The 23,657-nt window shown below is 38.5% G+C and overlaps 1 protein-coding gene across 2 annotated transcripts in view; it reads left to right on the top strand.

Annotated features, from left to right (window-relative positions):
* ARAP3 (ArfGAP with RhoGAP domain, ankyrin repeat and PH domain 3) overlaps positions 1-23,657 on the top strand; it is a 288,603-nt gene that overhangs the window by 31,306 nt on the left and 233,640 nt on the right. For both annotated transcript variants that reach the window (XM_053718619.1, XM_053718617.1), the window contains exon 2: positions 489-638. The gene's annotated coding sequence lies outside the window, so the exon portion shown is untranslated. The remainder of the gene's footprint in view (positions 1-488; positions 639-23,657) is intronic.

Genomic DNA, 23,657 nt, shown 5'->3' with positions numbered 1-23,657 from the left:
ATTTAGAAATACTTAGAACATATTCTGCTAGGTGCAGAAAATTGGAATGTGAAATATTTATAGTAAATACATAGATAAAACCTTTATTAAATATGAATATTGCATACAAATGCTTAAACATGTTTTCATCTGCTTAGCTGCAAAGGCTTCAAATGCACTTCTATATATGTCTTATGTGTGTACATATGCATTCTGTAAAGAAGAATGAGGACAAACAGATCCGCAATCTTCAGAGTAAAATTCTTTTATTAAACAAAATATAAAAAATATGTAGGACGCATCCAAAGGAAACAAAAGGAGGGCATGCCCTCCTTTTGTTTCCTTTGGATGTTTCCTACATATTTTTAATATTTTATTTAATAAAATAATTTTACTCTCAAGATTGCGGATCCGTTTGTCCTCATTCTGCACTATAACCAGTTTGGATACCGCTTCATCCCCCCAGGCGTCTTGCCAGGCATCGGGCTAACACATTCACTTCTCCCCAGTTATGCATCAAGAGTGACGTCATCCTTCATGGCCATTGGAGTTCCTGCAGTGCGATAGGAGGTTACAGTCGGGACACCGCTCTGGAGGCTGGTTAAGCAATTTCTTAGCCCATGTGGAGCGAGGAGGACAGGACAATTCCGGCTTTTCAGGTACTGAATAGTAACAACGCTTTATGGATAATTTAACTTTCGGGCTGTCATAAGAGCGAGTTGTGTTTAAGGCCCGTAACAAGATAAGGCTTGTCCACACCGTTTGCATATATTCTCTGCATAAGAATACCTCTTCTGACTTTTCACATATATGGGGTATTAGTTTAGGTTTATTTTTTTATTTATTTTTTAATAGCTTTGTTTATTTTTTTCTGTAATTTAACTTTTTTATTTTTTTGTAACTTTAGCTTGGGGGTTTGTATTTTTTAAACATAGACTGCCCTCTGAGCAGGCTTATCACCTAGAAAAAACATAAATACATATGTACACATATATAGACATATATATACCTACATATACATCTTTAGACATGTATATGTATGTGTCTCAATGTTAAAGCCCTTAGTCTACCTTTTATTTTTTATCACCTGAGACCTCATATATTTGAGGCTTTATAACTTTTGTGTGCAATATTATTTTTTAAATATTTTTTTAGATAGAGTTATTATGAGTGTAACTGTACTTTGTTATGTATTTTTAATGTTTTCATGAAACTTTTATGTTTAGCAAAACAGTTAACCAGAGCTCTAGAGTACAAAAGTCACACAGGGCCAACACACCACTATATTTTAATATATAAAACTATCCATTAGTAGGTGCATCACCTTCCACCTTGAGAAAGGGGCAGGAGCCCCAAAATGTTGCTCTCTCAATAAAGCTTTGCTTCTTATTTGAGTGCCATCTTCACCTGGTGTTTCATTATGATATAACCAGAGCTCTATACAGGGAGTGCAGAATTATTAGGCAAGTTGTATTTTTGAGGATTAATTTTATTATTGAACAACAACCATGTTCTCAATGAACCCAAAAAACTAATTAATATCAAAGCTGAATAGTTTTGGAAGTAGTTTTTAGTTTGTTTTTAGTTATAGCTATTTTAGGGGGATATCTGTGTGTGCAGGTGACTATTACTGTGCATAATTATTAGGCAACTTAACAAAAAACAAATATATACCCATTTCAATTATTTATTTTTACCAGTGAAACCAATATAACATCTCAACATTCACAAATATACATTTCTGACATTCAAAAACAAAACAAAAACAAATCAGTGACCAATATAGCCACCTTTCTTTGCAAGGAAACTCAAAAGCCTGCCATCCATGGATTCTGTCAGTGTTTTGATCTGTTCACCATCAACATTGCGTGCAGCAGCAACCACAGCCTCCCAGACACTGTTCAGAGAGGTGTACTGTTTTCCCTCCTTGTAAATCTCACATTTGATGATGGACCACAGGTTCTCAATGGGGTTCAGATCAGGTGAACAAGGAGGCCATGTCATTAGATTTTCTTCTTTTATACCCTTTCTTGCCAGCCACGCTGTGGAGTACTTGGACGCGTGTGATGGAGCATTGTCCTGCATGAAAATCATGTTTTTCTTGAAGGATGCAGACTTCTTCCTGTACCACTGCTTGAAGAAGGTGTTTTCCAGAAACTGGCAGTAGGACTGGGAGTTGAGCTTGACTCCATCCTCAACCCGAAAAGGCCCCACAAGCTCATCTTTGATGATACCAGCCCAAACCAGTACTCCACCTCCACCTTGCTGGCGTCTGAGTCGGACTGGAGCTCTCTGCCCTTTACCAATCCAGCCACGGGCCCATCCATCTGGCCCATCAAGACTCACTCTCATTTCATCAGTCCATAAAACCTTAGAAAAATCAGTCTTGAGATATTTCTTGGCCCAGTCTTGACGTTTCAGCTTGTGTGTCTTGTTCAGTGGTGGTCGTCTTTCAGCCTTTCTTACCTTGGCCATGTCTCTGAGTATTGCACACCTTGTGCTTTTGGGCACTCCAGTGATGTTGCAGCTCTGAAATATGGCCAAACTGGTGGCAAGTGGCATCTTGGCAGCTGCACGCTTGACTTTTCTCAGTTCATGGGCAGTTATTTTGCGCCTTAGTTTTTCCACACGCTTCTTGACTATTTTGAATGAAACGCTTGATTGTTCGATGATCACGCTTCAGAAGCTTTGCAATTTTAAGAGTGCTGCATCCCTCTGCAAGATATCTCACTATTTTTGACTTTTCTGAGCCTGTCAAGTCCTTCTTTTGACCCATTTTGCCAAAGGAAAGGAAGTTGCCTAATAATTATGCACACCTGATATAGGGTGTTGATGTCATTAGACCACACCCCTTCTCATTACAGAGATGCACATCACCTAATATGCTTAATTGGTAGTAGGCTTTCGAGCCTATACAGCTTGGAGTAAGACAACATGCATAAAGAGGATGATGTGGTCAAAATACTCATTTGCCTAATAATTCTGCACTCCCTGTAGTCATGGTAATCATTCTAGCGTAAATCACGATTGCGCTCAATAGATCACATTTACGTTTCAACTTCTAATACCAGCGATAAGCCTGACAAGAGCAAAACCTTTAAAATAAACTCTGTAGCGCTTGCGTGTAAACATTTGTGCTCCATTCGTAATCCGGCCCTTAATGTTTTGTAAATCAAATCGTCCCCTTTATCGGGTTTTGATCCCTGAAACTTTAAAGGGACAGTATACACCAATTTTCATATAACTTTATGTAATAGACACTTCTATAAAGAAGAATATTCACAGATACTGATATAAAACTAACTTAGAAGCTCCCATTTCAGCACTGTTGATAAGGTTAGGCTTTGACACCAACTGGAAGGGGCTGGGAAAGTAAGAAGAGAAGATACTCCCCTGACCCTGACCCATTACACGACAAGGAGTCTGTAGACATCAGTATACATCTAAAACTTTGGGGCTTGGTTAGGAGTCTGAAAATCAGCACAATGTTATTTAAAAATAAGCAATATTTTACATTTGTACAAAAACACCCCTAGTGGAGCTATATAAATTGATTACTTATGCAAAGTCTTGCTTGTTACTAAATCCTGTGTGCATTCTACATATCTAAAATATATAATTATAATAATAATTATTATTATTGTGGAGCTAAAAAGTAGATCAGACTCACTGGGGCATATGTCTCAAGCTCCGAATGGAGCTTGATGCCCCGTGTTTCTGGCGAGCCTGCAGGGTGAAGTGGTCCTCCAGACGGGTTGTGTGGGTGGTGGGTTTTACTGTTGGGGGGGTTGTTTCTAATTTTTTTTACAGGTTAAAGAGCTGATTACTTTGGGGCAGTGCCCCGCAAAAGGCCCTTTTAAGGGCTATTGATAGTTTAGTTTAGGCTAGGGTTTTCTTTATTTTGTTTTTTTTTTATTATTTTGATAGGAATATTAGATTAGGTGTAATTAGTTTAAAGATCTGTAATTTGTTTTTTATTGTCTGTAATTTAGTGGGTTTTTTTGTGATTTAGCTAATTTAATTTAAATTATTTAATTGTTTTTAATTTATTTAATTGTAGTGTAGTGTTAGGTGTTATTGTAACTTAGGTTAGGTTTTATTTTACAGGTCAATTTGTATTTATATTAGCTAGGTAGTTATTAAATAGTTAATAACTATTTAATAACTATTCTACCTAGTTAAAATAAATACAAACTTGCCTGTAAAATAAAAATAAACCCTAAGCTAGATACAATGTAACTATTAGTTATATTGTAGCTAGCTTAGGGTTTATTTTACAGGTAAGTATTTAGTTTTAAATAGGAATAATTTAGTTAATGATAGGAATTTTATTTAGATTTATTTAAATTATATTTAAGTTAGGGGGTGTTAGGGTTAGGGTTAGACTTAGGTTTAGGGGTTAATACATTTAGAATTTGGACGGCAGATTAGGGGTTAATAAGTGTAGGTAGGTTGCGGCGACATTGGGGGCGGCAGATTAGGGGTTAATAAAAATAATGTAGGTGTCAGCGATGTTGGGGGCAGCAGATTAGGGGTTAATAAGTATAATGTAGGTGGCGGCGATGTCCGGAGCGGCAGCTTAGGGGCTAATAAATATAATGTAGGTGGCAGCAATGTTAGGGGCGGCAGATTAGGGGTTAATAATATTTAACTAGTGTTTGCGATGCGGGAGTGTGGTGATTTAGGGGTTAATAGTGGCGGCGATGTCCGGAGCGGCAGATTATGGGTTAAAAAAATTATTTTAGTGTTTGCGATGCGGGAGGGCCTCGGTTTAGCGGTTAACTGGTAGTTTATGGGTGTTAGTGTACTTTTTAGCACTTTAGTTATGAGTTTTATGCTACGGCGGTGTACCATAAAACTCTTAACTACTGACTTTAAAATGCGTTAGGGATCTTAGAGGTAGAGGGAGTACCGCTCACTTTTTGGCCTCCCAGGACAGACTCGTAATTCCGGCGCTATGGAAGTCCCATACAAAAAAGACTTTACAAAGTTTACGTAAGTCGGTTTGCGGTAAGGCCAAAAAAGTGTGCGGTGCCCCTAAACCTGCAAGACTCGTAATACCAGCGGTAGTGAAAAAGCAGCGTTAGGACCTGTTAACACTGATTTATCAGCCTAATGCAAAACTCGTAATCTAGCCGTATGTTTCTTCATTTACAGTTATTGCTGTTACTAATTATTTATGCAATAATGCTTAAAGGGACGCTAAAGTCCAAATTCAACAGTCATAATTAAGATACAGAATGCAAATTTTCATATGCATATTTTCTGAGGCACCAGCTCCTGGTGGGCATGTTCACAAGTTCACAAAGTATACATATACTAACCTGTCATTGGCATTATACAGGGGGCTGGCAAATGGGGGAAAAAAAATTTGTCAGAAAAAGATCTACTGTTTATTTGAAATTGTATTGTCTTTTTATTATGCACTTGTTAATTATGTAATTCTACTTTATTTAATGGTCCTTTAAATATTCATTTGACAGCAATGAAAATCATATTAAGATGACCCTCACTGGAACCAAGAGTATAGTTTCCATCAGTCCCTGAATTCCAGGGACAATCCCTGGATTTTTTTTTGTATGTCCCTGGATTTTTTTGTATGTCCCTTGAAATGTTCCCTCCAGAAGATTTGGAGGGCTGCAGCTGAGCTGGGGCATGTGTGACACAAGTTAATGGGGAGGAGCTGCAAGTACTCTGCTTGATTACAAGAGATGCGAAGTTTGATTCTTCTAGATGAATCGGTATATTTCGAACGGTTGGTTTAACTGAACCGGTTCATGAACCAATTCATCAGTTCACCTACTTAACATGTGATGCACGTGAGGCAGAGCCGCAGATTCTCTGGATTTACGGATGCTAAGATTGCCGATCCGATTCCTCCTGATTCATTTATGAATCATGAGTGACTTACTGACTGTGCGAGTGTGTGACAGTCCGACGCCTGTGACTACAAGCGAAATATCTTATTCATAAAAGTATATTCTTATTGCCACTTATTCCCCCTGTGTGAGCACAATAGCATCATGCTAATATACAATCTTTTTATTACATTTAATTTAATTGTAACCCCTTATTCTCCAAACTTGACTTAAAGGCATTACAGTTCTCTTTGGCAGCAAAGTAGTTAAGTTATGCATATACTATATAATTTTACTATTTAGGGCATCAGCACTAATTTATTTCTATAGTAACTGTACTGAGTTTAAAATAAAAATCTGATTTAGTGCAGAATAGATCCCCCCCCCCCCCCCCTTGTTATTAAGTAAAATCCCCTAAGGGCGTACAGCTAACCACAAGACCTGTTATGTTTTTATTAACTATATAATTGGCAATGTAATAACCCCACACAATAAACTTACAAATGTTTAATTATATTTTATAGCTAGAAAAAATATCCAGTGTGTACCCCCTACAGACCACCTCAAGCCCTCTCCTCACTTTGAAGGCAGTAGTCTATTGAAAACTGCTGTGACCTGATATTAGAATCAGTGAAATGTTAACTGAAGGATTCATTGCAAATAAGTTAGTTAACAGTACTCTGATTTAACAAAACTGGTAATATGATCATAGAGTGAGGATATCTGATTCTGCTGTGTGATTCATTGCAAAGGAGGAGTTAGCAGAATCAGAACATAGGGCTCGATTTACCAAAGCCCTACGGCTGCAAGTTCTTACAAGAACTTGCTCGCTGTAATTTAACAATCAGCGGTCAGCAGACCACCGCTTCCATAACCTCTTCGCCACCTCTAAGGTGGCGAAATTCAATCTCTGCGGTCGAGTCCCACTGAGGAGATTGACAGCTCCTGCCCACGCGTGATTGGCTGTGCGCAGGCTGGGGGCGGGATTGCACGCGAGTGAAAAATTGCGCTTGTGTGCAATGGTGATTACCTGCGGGTAATTTTGCCCCACTACAGGCGAGCTGAGGCGTCCAAGGGCGCATATACGTGCCCCTGTACGCCTCAGCTTTGATAAATCTAGCCCTTACATATGAAGGTTTATATTCATGTAGTTTACAATTTGTGTTTAGTGTCCCTTTAGAATTCTATGTCCTTTAACATTTAAGTGGTATAAATCACTTTGAGACTGTAATTTAAAATGCTTAATTATGTATAGTAAAAAACAATCAATATACTTTTATTATGTATTTATTTATGTTACGTATCAGGGAATTGGAAGTTCACACTGCAGACATTGAAAGCTTAACCCTGACACATATCTGTCCTTAATGGGTCTCATCAGGGGGAATTAGGTAAGGTATTGCAAAATAAAGACATTTTTGCAAACAAAATAACAGTGGCAAAACATGTCTAAGTTCTTCACACTTTTGGGGTTGTATATTAATTTGCTTCAACACTACACAAACGTCTTTCAATTATAAGGTGTTTTATTTACTGCATTACCATGGTTGTCTACAGAAATGTTTGAAATGGGCAGAAAAAATGTCTTTACAGACAATTAAGTATAATATACCCTATTTTAAATTCTTAAGCAAGTATCTAGTGATTTATACATCAACCACATGACAACAGAAGGTCACATGACCCATAATTTGAAGAAAAGAGACTCTGTTCCTTGTCATTGAAGCATGCTTGTGATATGGTACCTCCTCTGCATACTTGTCTCACTTGTCTGTTTACTTAGACATTCAGCTTTGTTTTCTGCTTTATGGTTCAATGAACCTTTACTTGTATCAAATATAATTTAGGGACTCAATCATTATTTCTCTGGATGCATGTTTTTAATTGACCCCTTGGTGTCCACCCCGTTCGTTTCACAAAGGACCCAGAACTTGGGTTGAAAAGTCCGAAGTCAATTTATTAACAAAAATAAACACGTATAACAAATAACTTATTTGAGCCAGCAAGATACAATAAGAAGTGTTTGCCGATAACCACAAATGTTCCGGTTAATCCAACCTGACACACCTAATAATAAACTCTCCCACACTTCCCTGCAGGAGGTACCACATTAGTTTATATTATTAAAGACAGGCAAACACCATGGCCTCTATTTATCAAGTTGTCAACCGCAAATACGCTGGAATTCCGCAGCATATTTGTGGCGAGCCTGATTCGCCGTAGTTATCAAACCCTACAGACAAAAGTTGAATATAGTGACGTAACATATGATCCGCCGGACTCAGTCCGACACAGATCGATGCTTACATCACTACAGATGTTCCGAACGAAAGTTCGGCACAATCTGACTACTTTTGCTAGCTATCAAAAAACTAGCAGGTACGCTCGCCACTATTCCGGCCCAGCGTACCTGGTTTTCAGGGCGGCGGATGCCATAGGAATCAATAAGAGTCTGATAGCAGCGAAAGCTATGTTCGCTGCTGCCCGATATCCCATTGATTCCTATGGGAAATGTCTACACCTAACACCTAAAACATGTACCCCGAGTCTAAACACCCCTAATCTGCCCCCCTACACCGCCGCCACCTACCTTATACATATTAACCCCTAATCTGCCCTCCTACACCTCCGCCACCTACATTATACTTATTAACCCCTAAACCGCCACTCCCGGAGCCCGCTGCAACTAAATAAAGTGTTTAACCCCTAAACCGCCGCTCCCGAAGCCCGCCGCAACTAAATAAAGTGTTTAACCTCTAAACCGCCGCTACCGGACCCCGCCGCCACCTACATTCAATTTATTAACCCCTAATCTGACCCCCCTACACCGAAGCCACCTACATTAAATGTATTAACCCCTAATCTGACCCCCCTACACCGCCACCACTTACATTAAATTTATTAACCCCTAAACCTAAGTCTAACCCTAACCCCCCCTAACTTACATATAATTTAAATACATCTAAATAAATATTCCTATAATAAAATAAATTATTCCTATTTAAAACTAAATGCTTACCTATAAAATAAACCCTAAGCTAGCTACAATATAACTAATAGTTACATTGTAGCTATTTTAGGATTTATTTTTATTTTACAGGCAACTTTGTATTTATTTTAACTAGGTAGAATAGTTATTAAATTGTTATTAACTATTTAATAACTATCTAGTTAAAATAAATACAAAAGTACCTGTAAAATAAAACCTAACCTAAGTTACAATTACACCTAACACTACACTCTAATTAAATTAATTCCCTAAATTAAAATAAATTAATTACAATTAAATAAAATTAACTAAAGTACAAAAAAAACAAAACCTACACACACATACACATGCATATGCACACACATACAAATCCATATGTACGCACTCACATACATACACACTCACACACATTTACATGTATATGTACACAAATACCTTAAGCTTTTCTTAGCGCACCTACACACACATCCTAAATTTCTGAAAGAATGAAGGATCTTTCAACAACTGTTAGGTGTTTGGTATTGTCTATTATCGCCAGCGCACTACTATACCACCACATTAATATTATGTATATGTACACACTCACACACATGCATATGCACACACTCACATACATGCACACACACACACATACACAGGCATATGAACACATTCAGATACATGCATATGCACACACTTACATACATACATACACATGCATATGCACACACATACAAATCCATATGTACGCACTCACATACATGCATACACACACACACACATATACACATGTATATGTACACACTCACATACATACACATTTATATGCACACACTCACACACATGCATATGCACACACATACATGCATACGCACACACATGTGCATGTGCACACACTCACACACATGCATACACACACATGCATATACACACACATCCATATGCACACACTCACATACATGCATATGTACACACATATACACATTCATATGCACACACTCACATACATGCATACGTACACACACACATGCATACGCACACACATGCATATGCACATACTCATACACATGCATACAAACACACACATGCATATGCACACACTGACACACATGCAGACGTACACACATATACACATGCATATGCACACACTCACATACATGCATACATACTCACACACACATGCATATGCACACACTCACACACATGCATACGCACACACTCACACACATGCATATGCACACACTCACACACATGCATATGTACACACACATGCATATACACATGCATATTCACACACATGCATACGCAAACACTCACACATACACACAAACCCACCCCAAATATACCATATAGCACAAACCCAACACTACATGTTCCAAATGCCATTGAACAAACTCCCAAGAGACACAAGCAAATGGAAAAGCAAAATATTTTTATTAACATCGTAAAGCAAAAGCTTTTAAAATGTTACTGAGAAATTACAGTTACTCAGATTAACAGTGTTTACAGTTCAGTTTCTGTTTAGGCATTAGAAGATGAGGTTTGTTTTGGAAGCATCTTATCTTACTTAGAACCAGTGTTCCTCTTTTTATTTCCTCTAGCTGCAGAATTTTGTTGCTGCCAGTTTCTGAGGAATGTTTTCTCTGCAATTAAGACATTCTTATAAGACTAAATTTTACATTCAAATATTTTCAATGAAAAAATAGCGTGTTGGGTCCTTTTCCCTTCGGTTTTTGGCTCGCTACAAGCCTTCGCCTCCCTTTGACTGCAGGTTCGCTGGAGAATTTCAATCTCCCCAGTCTCATCCGACCGGGGAGATTGACAGCTCCTGCCCGTGCACAACCAATCACATGGCAGCGTTGCATGCAAACACAAGGAGCACTCGTGTGTAATGTTAAATTCGGGCAGTGTATTGCTGCCCGCCAGAGAAGAGCTTGGGCGGACAGGGGAGAATATGTACGCCTCTGTCTGCCATGGATTGATAAATCAAGCCCTTAGACTAATGTCACTGTGTCTCTCTTCCCAGGCTTCCTGCTCAATTAGAATACACGTTTCTCATCCCTTTAACTCTTCCTAGCATGAAAAATGTAAGGTCTGCCCTCTTGATGTACCTTCAGTATGTTATTTCCACAAAGGTTTAAACAGATTGCTGTTGTTTTAAAAAAAAACTCTCTCTTTAGGGTTCATAATCAGAGGATAGTTTTGAGAACTAAGAGAGAATAAGAGAAAAGGACAGTTTGATGAAATGCCAAGTCCTTTACTGTGTGTGCGTGTATGTGTGTGTTTGTGTCAGAGATCATATTATTTAGCCAAAGTTGTATAATGGAAGGTCTATAACACACACATACCCACAGGGATGTTTTTATTTATCCTCACGCCTCAGGGGTTAAGCATATAGTACTGCTCAGGAGTTGCAGAGAACTGCTGGTCTAGAGAAGAAACTTCTGCTGACCAATTCAGCAGCAGTACTCATATGACCCAGCTGTGTGACTGACACTGTAATTGGCATTTAATTTAAGTTGGGTTGTAGGGAGAGAAGAAAGGTTTGCTTTAATATAAAAAAATCATCCCTTCACAAAAAAAACTTGCACAGATCTTTACCAACTACAACCAACTATCAATAAAATGTTTGCTTCACTATCAAATGTATGTGAAATGTAGACTCTACTGAATTGGTCCTATTTACAAAAAAAATAAACATCTTCAAATCAAAAGAGGTCTGAAATTAAATATAGGATATTTCAGCCAAATTACATCAGTCAGTCCTGTTTACTGAAAAGATATAACTGAAGCAGAAAACTATATTTACACACACACACACATATACAGTGGGGCAAAAAAAGTATTTAGTCAGCCACCAATTGTGCAAGTTCTCCCACTTAAGAAGATGAGAGAGGCCTGTAATTTTCATCATAGGTATACCTCAACTATGAGAGACAAAATGTGGAAACAAATCCAGACAATCATATCGTCTGATTTGGAAAGAATTTATTTGCATATTATGGTGGAAAATAAGTATTTGGTCACCTACAAACAAACAAGATTTCTGGCTCTCACAGACCTGTATATTTTTCTTTAAGAGGCTCCTCTGTCCTCCACTCATTACCTGTATTAATGGCACCTGTTTGAGCTTGTTATCAGTATAAAAGACACCTGTCCACAACCTCAAACAGTCACACTCCAAACTCCACTATGGTGAAGACCAAAGAGTTGTTGAAGGACACCAGAAACAAAATTGTAGACCTGCACCAGGCTGGGAAGACTGGATCTGCAATAGGCAAGCAGCTTGGTGTGAAGAAATTAACTGTGGGAGCAATAATTAGAACATGGAAGACATACAAGACCACTGATAATCTCCCTCGATCTGGGGCTCCACGCAAGATCTCACCCCGTGGGGTCAAAATGATCACAAGAACGGTGAGCAAACATCCCAGAACCACACGGGGGGACCTAGTGAATGACCTGCAGAGAGCTGGGACCAATGTAACAAAGACTACCATCAGTAACACACTACGCCACCAGGGAGTCAGATCCTGCAGTGCCAGACGTGTCCCCCTGCTTAAGCCAGTACATGTACGGGCCCGTCTGAAGTATGCTAGAAAGCATTTGGATGATCCAGAAGCGGATTGGGAGAATGTCATATGGTCAGATGAAACCAAAGTAGAACTGTTTGGTAGAAACACAACTCGTCGTGTTTGGAGGAGAGAGAATGCTGAGTTGCAACCAAAGAACACCATACCTACTGTGAAGCATGGGGGTGGCAACATCATGCTTTGGGGCTGTTTCTCTGCAAAGGGTACAGGACGACTGATCCATGTACATGAAAGAATGAATGGGGCCATGTATCGTGAGATTTTGAGTGCAAACCTCCTTCCATCAGCAAGGGCATTGAAGATGAAACATGGCTGTGTCTTTCAGCATGACAATGATCCCAAACACACAGCCCGGGCAACGAAGGAGTGGCTTCATAAGAAGCATTTCAAGGTCCTGGTGTGGCCTAGCCAGTCTCCAGATCTCAACCTCATAGAAAACCTTTGGAGGGAGTTGAAAGTCTGTGTTGCCCAGTGACAGCCCCAAAACATCACTGCTCTAGAGGAGATCTGCATGCAGGAATGGGCCAACATACCAGCAACAGTGTGTGACAACCTTGTGAAGACTTACGAAAACGTTTGACCTCTGTCATTGCCAACAAAGGATATATAACAAAGTATTGATATGAACTTTTGATATTGACCAAATACTTATTTTCCACCATAATTTGCAAATAAATTCTTTCCAAATCAGACAATGTGATTGTCTGGATTTGTTTCCACATTTTGTCTCTCATAGTTGAGGTATACCTATGATGAAAATTACAGGCCTCTCTCATCTTTTTAAGTGGGAGAACTTGCACAATTGGTGGTTGACTAAATACTTTTTTGCCCCACTGTATATATATATATATATATATATATATATATATATATATATATATATATATATATATATAAATGTCCAAATGTAGGAGAGCACTCACAGGAATTTATAAAGCAACAAACAGTGTATCTTTTTATTTCCAAGTTATTTGTACATTACTTGTAGAAGTCAACGTTTCGACCCATTTATGGGCCTTCTTCAAGACAGTAAACAATTTTTATAATGCAGCATGCATTTTACGCTTCAAACTCCCATCAGAGCAATGATATCATGATCATGCTCTGATGGGAGTTTGAAGTGTATAATGTGTGCAGCATTATAAAAATTGTTTACTGTCTTGAAGAAGGCCCATAAAGGGGTTGAAACGTTGACTTCTACAAATAATGTACAAATAGCTTGGAAATAAAAAGATACACTGTTTGTTGCTTTATAAATTCCTGTGAGTGCCCTCCTACATTTGGACATTTCTACATAGCTTTTGAGGATAGCACCCGGGACGTGATTACACCCATGTGGAAGGAGTGCTGGGCCACCAGCTACGTACTATATATATATATATATATATATATATATATATATATATATATATATATATATATACTGTATATATATATATATATTTTTAAACTCTCAGTATCCAGGCATGGCAGACCCAAAAATATACACAGCAGGCAAGCTCAGGCAAAAATCATCAAACGCCTTTAAAGGGACAGTCAACACCAGAATTGTTGTTGTTTAAAAAAATAGATAATTCCTTTATTACCCATTCCACAGTTTTGCATAACCAACAAACAGGTAGATTACAAGTTATGCACATTAGAGGGTATTTAAAGAACGCAACAAAAGTTGCGTTATTTCACTCTCCATAGCGCTGCCATTACAAGTTTTCAAACAGCCACCTTGTGGGTGCGATATGGTGGCGATGAGCTCCATAAAGCACAAAATCAAAGTGCTGCTTTGACGTTCTCGTGCATACTCTCCCATAGACATCAATGGGGAGAGAGTGTTAGAAAAAAACTTGGAATGAAAAGCTCCGTAACGTAGCCCCATTGATGTCTATGGGAAAACATTTTTTTGCTTAAACCTAACACACTAACATAAACCCCAAGTCTAAATGCCCCTAATCTGCCACCCCCCAACATCGCCGACTGCTACATAATGTTATTAACCCCTAATCTGCTGCTCCCAACATCACCACCACTATGAAAAAATTCTTTAATCCCCATTTCTGCCCCTCCCCGCCGCCATTATAATAAACCTATTAACCCCTAAACTGCAAGCCCCCCACAACGAAATATACTAAATTAAACTATTAACCCCTAAACCGAAAGTCACCAACATCGCAATAAACTAATTTAAACTAGTAACCACTAAACCTAACGTCCCCCTACCTTTATATTAAAATTACAATATCCCTATCTCAAATTAAATTAAAACTTACCTGTCAAATTGAAATAAAAACTAAGTTTAAACTAACAATTAAACTAATATAACTATTAAACTAAAATTAAACTAACTACCAATTAAAGAAAACTAAAATACACGTTAAAAAAAATCCTAACACTACTATAAAAATTACAAAGTATCTAATTACAAAAAATAAAAATACTAAATTACAAAAAATAACAAACACTAAATTACGAAAAATAACCAACGAAATTATCAAAAATAAAAAAGAATTACACCTAATCTAATAACCCTATAAAAAATAAAAAAAGCCCACCCAAAATAAAAAAAACCCTAGCCTACAATAAACTACCAATAGCCCTTAAAATGGCCTTTTGTGGGGCATTGCCTAAAATAAATCAGCTCTTTTACCTGTAAAAAAAACACAAAGAACCCCCAACAGTAAAACCCACCACCCAACCAACCCTCCAAAATAATAAACCTAACTCTAACAAAAACCTAAGATACCCATTGCCCTGAAAAGGGCATTTGTATGGGCATTGCCCTTAAAAAGGCATTCAGCTCTTTTGCTTGCCCTGAAAAGGCCATTAAGCTCTTTTAAGATAGCCTAAACCCTAATCTAAAAAAAAAAAACACCCAAAAAATAGTTTTCAAAAATCCTAACACTAACCCCCGAAGATCCCCTTACAGTTCCTGAAGTCCGGACATCCGGGCTGTGAGATGTCTTCACCCAGGCAGCGAGGTCTTCATCCATCCAGGCGGCGTCTTCTATCTTCATCCAGGTGGCATCTTCTATCTTCATCCCGGTGGCATCTTCTATCTTCATCCTGGCGGCGTGGAGCGGATCCATCCTGAAGACATCCGGCACGGAGCATCCTCTTCATACGGTTGCCCCCATATACTGAATCTTCAATGCAAGGGAGCCATTTCATAATGGCTTCCCTTGCATTCCTATTGGCTGATTTGGGTTTTGAAATTAAAATCAGCCAATAGGATGAGAGCTACTGAAATCCTATTGGCTGTTCAAAACAGCCAATTGGATGAGCGCTACTGAAATTCTATTGGCTATTAAATTCAGAACTACAACAGATCACACCTTTTACTCAGCAGCTCATAACAAATATTTTAAACTGGACTATATATTCCTAAATCAAATTTTGGACCCAATCTTGTCTCCTCCTCTATAATCCCATGCGTCTGGTCAGATCATTCTATACTAACAGCAGAAATAAGGGCATCCTTCTCCAGAACACAGACAAAAACTGGACCTTTGACCCATTTATATTAAAAGACCCTAGCCAGAAAGACATAATTTTTCAGCAATTGCTGGAGTATTGGCAGATTAATGCAGAGTCCGCAGTGAATCCATTAATCCCTTGGGCAGCCCATAAACCATTTGTAAGGGGGCTACTGATCAAATTAAAATATAATTCAAAAAACAAAAGGAGAAATGATTTTCTCAGCTTTCAAAGGGAAATTCAATAATTAGAAAAACAACATAAAGATACAAGGTCACCATCAGTACTTAAAACATTAACTTTGAAGCGTCAATCTTTGGATCTCATCCTACAGACTGCTTCTCTAAGAGTTACTCAGAGACTGAAAACAAGATATTTAATATTTGCAAACAAACAAAATAAATTCCTAGCATCTAAACTTAGGGACAAGATTAAAGATATCTCTATACCGGCGCTGCGAAAACCCAACGGGGAATTGACGTCTCACCCACTAGAGATAGTTAATGGGGAATATTTATCAAAGGTCTGGCGGACCTGATCCGACAGTGTGGATCAGGTCCGCCAGACTTTGCTGAATGCAGAGAGCAATACGCTCTCTATTTGAGCTGCTGGTGCAACGCCGCCCCCTGCAGATTCGCGGCCAATGGGCCGCCAGCAGGGAGGTGTCAATCAACCCGATCGCATTCGATCGGGTTGATTTTGGTGATGTCTGTCTGCCTGCTCTGAGCAGGCGGACAGGTTATGGAGCAGCGGTCTTTAGACCGCTGCTTCATAACTGCTGTTTCTGGTGAACCTGCAGGCTCGCCAGAAACACGGGCCCTCAAGCTCCATCCGGAGCTTGATAAATGGGCCCCAAAATCTTTTCAGACTTCTATAGTACATTATATGATGGTAATAAAGTAGTGAATAAAACCCAGAAGGCCATAACCCTTGACCAATTTTTAATTGAATTCAACTTACCAAAAATAACAAAGGAGGATATGATCACGTTAAATGCTAATATTACCAGCTCAGAGGTCCTTTTGGTCATTAAAGATCTGAAACATGGAAATGCAGCAGGCTCGAATGGATTCCCAGGGGAATATTATAATCTTTTTAAGAAATCACTAGCCCCACACTTAGTCCAGTTCTGCAAACACATCCTTCAGGGAAATTAATTACCCCCAGAACTTCTATATGCTAAGATAGTAGTTATTCCTAAGCCAGGTAAAGACAGGACTATGTGTAAAAATTACCGCCCGATATCTTTGATAAACCAAGACATAAAAATATTTACTAAAATACTTGTGAACCGGTTAAAATATATTTTACCGAAATTGGTCCATCCGGACCAAGTATGTTTTGTCAAAAACAGGGAAGCCTCTGATAACATCAGACACATGATCTCCTTAATAGACTTTGTAAACAGCACGGGGACGCCTTCTCTGTTGTTATCTCTTGATGCAGAGAAGGCGTTTGACAGAGTAGACTTGTGATATATGGAAGCAGTATTGAAGGGCATGGGATTAGAGGGACAATTTATGACAGCAATAACAAAAGTATATTCCAAGCCTTCGGCCAGGGTAAGGGGAATGGGACACCAATCCAAAAATTTCCCCATATTAAACAGAACTAGACAGGGATGCCCACTTTCACCATTGCTATTCGCCATTTGCATTGAACCCTTGGCTTTACGGATTAGGAACTCTCCTGATATCTCTGGTATTCGGGTAGGGAAGGGAGGATTATAAAATAGCACTTTTTGCAGATGATATTCTATTATCAATAACCATACCCCTGATATCAATACCAAATTTATACTCCATCCTTACACAATTCTCCACCATCTACGTTTATAAAGTTAATATAGATATATTTGAAGCAATGGCACTTCAATTACCCAACCACACCAGAAACCGTCTAGAACTCAATTTTGATTTTAAGTGGGTTAATAAACATATAACTTATTTAGGTAATAAACTCCCCAAACACTCCTCAGAACTATTTAAAACTAATTACATTCCTTTATTTAAATCTATCAAGCAGGACCTGCTAAAATGGGAAAGATACTGCTTTTCTTGGTACGGCCACATTTCGGCGGTCAAAATTACAATCTTGCCCAGGATTTTGTATCTTTTCCGGACCCTCCAAATTAAGATCCCAGCTAGGAAACTAGAGGAAATTCAATCTATAATAAACAAATTTGTGAGGTGTGCCAAAAAAGTCAGAATATCTCATAATTTACTCACTAATCACAGACAATCGGGAGGACTAGGAATACCCAATTTAAGACATTATTATCAGGCGGCTAGATTGGCTCAGACATTGCTAGTGAATTGTAAGGAGGAGGAGATCAGATGGGTTAAACTAGAAACAGACCTTAATGGATTTCCCTTCTCAGAGGCAATGATTTGGAATACATCTTCTAGGGTGACAAAGGACCACATGAAATACTCAGTCACAACAAATATGATAAACCACTGGACTCGCCTAACAACAACACTAAGGCCTAGATTTAGAGTTCGGCGGTAGCCGTCAAAACCAGCGTTAGAGGCTCCTAACGCTGGTTTTGGCCGCCCGCTGGTATTTGGAGTCAGTGATTAAAGGGTCTAACGCTCACTTTACAGCCGCGACTTTTCCATACCGCAGATCCCCCTACGCCATTTGCGTAGCCTATCTTTTCAATGGGATCTTTCTAACGCTGGTATTTAGAGTCGTTTCTGCAGTGAGCGTTAGAGCTCTAACGACAAGATTCCAGCCGCCTGAAAATAGCAGGAGTTAAGAGCTTTCTGGCTAACGCCGGTTTATAAAGCTCTTAACTACTGTACCCTAAAGTACACTAACACCCATAAACTACCTATGTACCCCTAAACCGAGGTCCCCCCACATCGCCGCCACTCGATTAAAAATTTTAACCCCTAATCTTCCGACCGCCACCTACGTTATACTTATGTACCCCTAATCTGCTGCCCCTAACCCCGCCGACCCCTATATTACATTTATTAACCCCTAATCTGCCCCCCACAACATCGCCGCCAGCTACTTAAAATAATTAACCCCTAATCTTCCGACCGCAAAGCGCCGCCACCTACGTTATCTCTATGTACCCCTAATCTGCTACCCCTAACACCGCCGACCCCTATATTATATTTATTATCCCCTAATCTGCCCCCCTCAACGTCGCCGACACCTGCCTACACTTATTAACCCCTAATCTGCCGAGCGGACCGCACCGCTACTATAATAAAGTTATTAACCCCTAACCCGCCTCACTAACCCTATCATGAATAGTATTAACCCCTAATCTGCCCTCCCTAACATCGCCGACACCTAACTTCAATTATTAACCCCTAATCTTCCGATCGGAGCTCACCGCTATTCTAATAAATGTATTAACCCCTAAAGCTAAGTCTAACCCTAACACTAACACCCCCCTAACTTAAATATAATTTTAATCTAACGAAATAAATTAACTCTTATTAAATAAATTAATCCTATTTAAAGCTAAATACTTACCTGTAAAATAAATCCTAATATAGCTACAATATAAATTATAATTATATTATAGCTATTTTAGGATTTATATTTATTTTACAGGCAGCTTTGTATTTATTTTAACCAGGTACAATAGCTATTAAATAGTTAAGAACTATTTAATAGTTACCTAGTTAAAATAATAACAAATTTACCTGTAAAATAAATCCTAACCTAAGATATAATTAAACCTAACACTACCCTATCAATAAAATAATTAAATAAACTACCTACAATTACCTACAATTAACCTAACACTACACTATCAATAAATTAAATAAACACAATTGCTACAAATAAATACAATTAAATAAACTAGCTAAAGTACAAAAAATAAAAAAGAACTAAGTTACAGAAAATAAAAAAATATTTACAAACATAAGAAAAATATTACAACAATTTTAAACTAATTACACCTACTCTAAGCCCCCTAATAAAATAACAAAGCCCCCCAAAATAATAAATTCCCTACCCTATTCTAAATTAAAAAAGTTACAAGCTCTTTTACCTTAATCGGAATTAAGGTAGGAATTTTCTGATTGGCTGATGGAATCAGCCAATCAGAATCAAGTTCAATCCGATTGGCTGATCCAATCAGCCAATCAGATTGAGCTCGCATTCTATTGGCTGATCGGATCAGCCAATAGAATGCGAGCTCAATCTGATTGGCTGATTGGATCAGCCAATCGGATTGAGCTCGCATTCTATTGGCTGATCGGAACAGCCAATAGAATGCGAGCTCAATCTGATTGGCTGATTGGATCAGCCAATCGGATTGAACTTGATTCTGATTGGCTGATTCCATCAGCCAATCAGAAAATTCCTACCTTAATTCCGATTGGCTGATAGAATCCTATCAGCCAATCGGAATTCGAGGGACGCCATCTTGGATGACGTCCCTTAAAGGAACAGTCATTCGTCGGGAGACATCGGAAGAAGAGGATGGATCCGCATCGCCTGCTTCAAGATGGACCCGCTCCGCACCGGATGGAAGAAGATCGAAGATGCCGCTTGGAGAAGATGTTTGCCGGTCCGGATGTCCTCTTCTTGCCGGATAGGAGGAAGACTTTGGACCCTCTTCTGGACTTCTTCAGTGGATGTCTAGCCCCCGCTTGGGTTGGATGAAGATCTTGGAGCCAGGACGGATCGGTGAACCTGGTATGGTGAAGACAAGGTAGGAAGATCTTCAGGGGATTAGTGTTAGGTTTATTTAAGGGGGGTTTGGGTTAGATTAGGGGTATGTGGGTGGTGGGTTGTAATGTTGGGGGGGGGGTATTGTATGTTTTTTTTAACAGGCAAAAGAGCTGAACTTCTTGGGGCATGCCCCGCAAAGGGCCCTGTTCAGGGCTGGTAAGGTAAAAGAGCTTGTAACTTTTTTAATTTAGAATAGGGTAGGGAATTTATTATTTTGGGGGGCTTTGTTATTTTATTAGGGGGCTTAGAGTAGGTGTAATTAGTTTAAAATTGTTGTAATATTTTTCTTATGTTTGTAAATATTTTTTTATTTTCTGTAACTTAGTTCTTTTTTATTTTTTGTACTTTAGCTAGTTTATTTAATTGTATTTATTTGTAGCAATTGTGTTTATTTAATTTATTGATAGTGTAGTGTTAGGTTAATTGTAGGTAATTGTAGGTAGTTTATTTAATTATTTTATTGATAGGGTAGTGTTAGGTTTAATTATATCTTAGGTAAGGATTTATTTTACAGGTAAATTTGTTATTATTTTAACTAGGTAACTATTAAATAGTTCTTAACTATTTAATAGCTATTGTACCTGGTTAAAATAATTACAAAGTTGCCTGTAAAATAAATATTAATCCTAAAATAGCTATAATATAATTATAATTTATATTGTAGCTATATTAGGATTTATTTTACAGGTAAGTATTTAGCTTTAAATAGGATTAATTTATTTAATAAGAGTTAATTTATTTCGTTAGATTAAAATTATATTTAAGTTAGGGGGGTGTTAGTGTTAGGGTTAGACTTAGCTTTAGGGGTTAATACATTTATTAGAATAGCGGTGAGCTCCGATCGGAAGATTAGGGGTTAATAATTGAAGGTAGGTGTCGGCGATGTTAGGGAGGGCAGATTAGGGGTTAATACTATTTATGATAGGGTTAGTGAGACGGATTAGGGGTTAATAACTTTATTATAGTAGCGCTCAGGTCCGCTCGGCAGATTAGGGGTTAATAAGTGTAGGCAGGTGTCGGCGACGTTGTGGGGGGCAGATTAGGGGTTAATAAATATAACATAGGGGTCGGCGATGTTAGGGCAGCAGATTAGGGGTACATAGGGATAACGTAGGTTGCGGCGGTTTACGGAGCGGCAGATTAGGGGTTAAAACTGTAATGCAGGGGTCAGCGATAGCGGGGGCGGCAGATTAGGGGTTAATAAGTGTAAGGTTAGGGGTGTTTAGACTTGGGGTTCATGTTAGGGTGTTAGGTGCAGACGTAGGAAGTGTTTCCCCATAGGAAACAATGGGGCTGCGTTAGGAGCTGAACGCTGCTTTTTTGCAGGTGTTAGGTTTTTTTTCAACTCAAACAGTCCCATTGTTTCCTATGGGAGAATCGTGCACGAGCACGTTTTTGAGGCTGGCCGCGTCCGTAAGCAACTCTGGTATCGAGAGTTGCATTTGCGGTAAAAATGCCCTACGCTCCTTTTTTGGAGCCTAACGCAGCATTTGTTTGAACTCTCGATACCAGAGTTAAATTTATGGTGCGGCCAGAAAAAAGCCCGCGGAGCGTTAACAGCCCTTTTACCGCCGAACTCCAAATCTAGGCCTAACTCTTTTGCCTGAAAACTCCCTTCAAACCCCACTTAAATGCATACTACCTTTGATTCCACTTTTGGTAATACTTAAATGGGAAAACAAGGGTCTATATAGAATAACAGACATCTTGGAGAGAGGAAATATAATGTCATATAACACACTACAGGGGAAAATTGAACGTATTAAATTGCTCTGTTACCAATATTTACAGATGTCATCTGCAATATGGAAATGTATAACTAAATCTCCTAAAGGAACCCCCACTAAACTCAAAACATTAAGCACTACAAGGCCTCGACCTTGGAAAGCTTTATCAAATATATATTTAATCATACCCTTTATACCAAATGGGAACCAGATTTAGGAAAATAAATAGATGGGGAGAAGTGGCAGAAATTATTATACACTTCCAGTAAGGGTCTGTTAAGTGCAGACATGATTGAGAACTGTTATAAAACTGGTACTTGACACCGGTTATTGCATCTCATGCTATAAAGAACAGCTCAAACCTTTAGACTAAACCTATAGACTTTCTTAAGCTCCATTTTAAATGAACCTATACAGCTAACATTAGAATAAGCACTGCTACACGAATACAATAAACAATACAATAAATACATTAACCAATTCTTTAGGATAGTATGTATTGCCACTAGGATTTGTATTGCACGTCACTGGAAAGAAGGACCGCCCCGGTTGGGTGGAAATTCTAAATAAAATCAAATATTATTATCATATGTATGAATATGCAGCTTTTATGCAAGACAATCAAGCAACATTTCAAACCACATGGCTTTATTAGATTATGTAGGATACAAGCATTAGCATACAATTATAAACAATGACATTAAGATATGACAGAGATGCGGAGATGGCCAAAGGAAGAAAGGTCGGAGGGCGGGGGATCTGGCAGCCTGGCGGGGGAGACCTGACAAATAGTAAAAGGATAGGCATCTACTTTACGCTCTTCTTTTCTTCTTTTCTGCCACACTGACAATCTTTCTTTTTCAATATTGTAAAGGGCAACCAGCTAGATGCCAAAATAGTAATAAGAGAACTGAGTATTATGTATATTTGCCTACTTGTTTTTATTTGGTACTATATGCTGTACACGTTATACCACTGTTTGAGTAAAGCCTATATAAGATTTCTGTGTTAGAGTTTCATTTATCCCTCTTTTTATACATTGCTAGGAGAAACAAGTAAACCTTCCTTTTAGTTTTTCATTATGACAAAAGACAATAAGTTGTGCAAAACAAGGACATTAACATATTCTCGGACAACTTGTAATAATTCTATATGCTGCTGGATTGTCAACTATTATGCTTATTTCCAGGGTTCAAGTCCTACAAAAAAAGTTTGGGAACTTACCAAGACTTCCACCCCCCTCACAATTAATATTGCTTTATATATACACACACATTGTATTTATATGTATATAATCTATACACTGTGCTTAATGAAAGCAAATTAAATCCAATGAAGGGTTGGATGGTTGCCTTTG

This window comes from Bombina bombina, chromosome 6, assembly GCF_027579735.1.
Source record: "Bombina bombina isolate aBomBom1 chromosome 6, aBomBom1.pri, whole genome shotgun sequence".
NCBI classification, from domain to species: Eukaryota; Metazoa; Chordata; class Amphibia; order Anura; family Bombinatoridae; genus Bombina; species Bombina bombina.
Note: the sequence above shows the minus strand (reverse complement) of the source record. Positions and strands in the feature narration are given on the sequence as shown.